Source organism: Cebus imitator, unplaced genomic scaffold, assembly GCF_001604975.1.
Source record: "Cebus imitator isolate Cc_AM_T3 unplaced genomic scaffold, Cebus_imitator-1.0 Scaffold240, whole genome shotgun sequence".
Taxonomy (NCBI): Eukaryota; Metazoa; Chordata; class Mammalia; order Primates; family Cebidae; genus Cebus; species Cebus imitator.
In genome coordinates this window covers 589,756-591,032 of record NW_016107555.1, presented here as the reverse complement: position 1 = coordinate 591,032, position 1,277 = coordinate 589,756, and the positions used below count along the sequence as shown (strand labels likewise).

Genomic DNA, 1,277 nt, shown 5'->3' with positions numbered 1-1,277 from the left:
GGAAGGGCACCTGGGTATAATCTTATAAGGGGAATATTGAAGCTTAGGCAACATTGGGGAAGATTATAACCCCATAGTACTCGACCGATGAGCAACTGGGGAAGGGACTAGCGTTCTAGGAGGTAAATTATCTGCTGTAGCTGCCCTGGCTGTGCTGCCGACCAGACAGACACCCGATCTCTCAAGACTGCCATTAAAATCTCACTTCCGCTGTTCTTCGTGTCTCCGAGTCAGTTCTTTGGGTTTGGACGAGTGAGTATGTGTTTCTTACACATGATTAGGTTTTCACGAGCATGTTTGAGAGTGCCTCCCTCAAAACGTGTTACAACATCAGCACATTACCCATCTGACGTGAAATAAAGAAAAATAGAATAAAAAATCAAAATACAAGCCTACTAAAGGTTAGAAAAGTGATGGATAGAATAATTTAAGTATTGTAACAATATGAACATCAAACATTAAGAGAAGGAGGGAAACTCAAGAAAGGATTCAAGAAGGAATAGAAAATCTGGCCAGGCGCAGGGACTCACGCCTGTAATCCCAGCATTTTGGGAGGCCAAGGCAGGCAGATCACTGGAGGCCAGGAGTTTGACACCAGCTGGACAACATAGTGAGACCCTATGTCTACTAAAAAGACAAAAAAATTAGCCAGGCATGATAGTACATGCCTGTAATCCCAGCTACTTCAAAAGCTGAGGCAAGAGAATCTGGAACCCAGGAGGTGGAGGTTGCAATTAGCCAAGACTGCACCACTGCACTCCCGCCTGGGTGACAGAGCAAGACTCTGTCTCAGAAAAGAAGAGGAGGAGGAGGAAGGAGGAAGGAGGAGGAAGAGGGGAAGGAGGAAGGCAGAAGAGGAGAAGGAGGAGGAAGGAGAAGGAGGAGGAGGAGGAGGAGGAATAGAGAATCTGAATACACCTATAACAAGTAAGCAAATTGAGTTAGTAATCAAAAACCTTCCTACACACACACACACACACACACACACACACACACACACACACACACACAAGCCCAGGCCTAGAATTCACTGGTGAATTCTACCTAATGTTTAAAGAAGAATTAATTCTTCACAAACTCTTCCAAAAATTAAAGCAGGAGGGCATACTTCTCAGCATATTCCCTGAGACCAGCATTCCCTAGTATCAAAACCACACAAAGGCATCACAAGAAACTCACACACCAATAGCCCTTATGAAGATAGACAAAAAACTTGACAAACTAGCCAACTGAATCCAGCAAATACTAGCAAATCAAATACTAGCAAATTGAATCCA

The 1,277-nt window shown here is 43.9% G+C and overlaps 1 non-coding gene across 1 annotated transcript; it reads left to right on the top strand.

Annotated features, from left to right (window-relative positions):
* Positions 1-252: 252 nt before the first annotated feature.
* LOC119466916 lies at positions 253-352 on the top strand. Its single transcript, XR_005195424.1, has one exon. It is a non-coding gene; the product is annotated as a small nucleolar RNA U13 (small nucleolar RNA).
* The last annotated feature ends 925 nt before the right edge of the window (positions 353-1,277 follow it).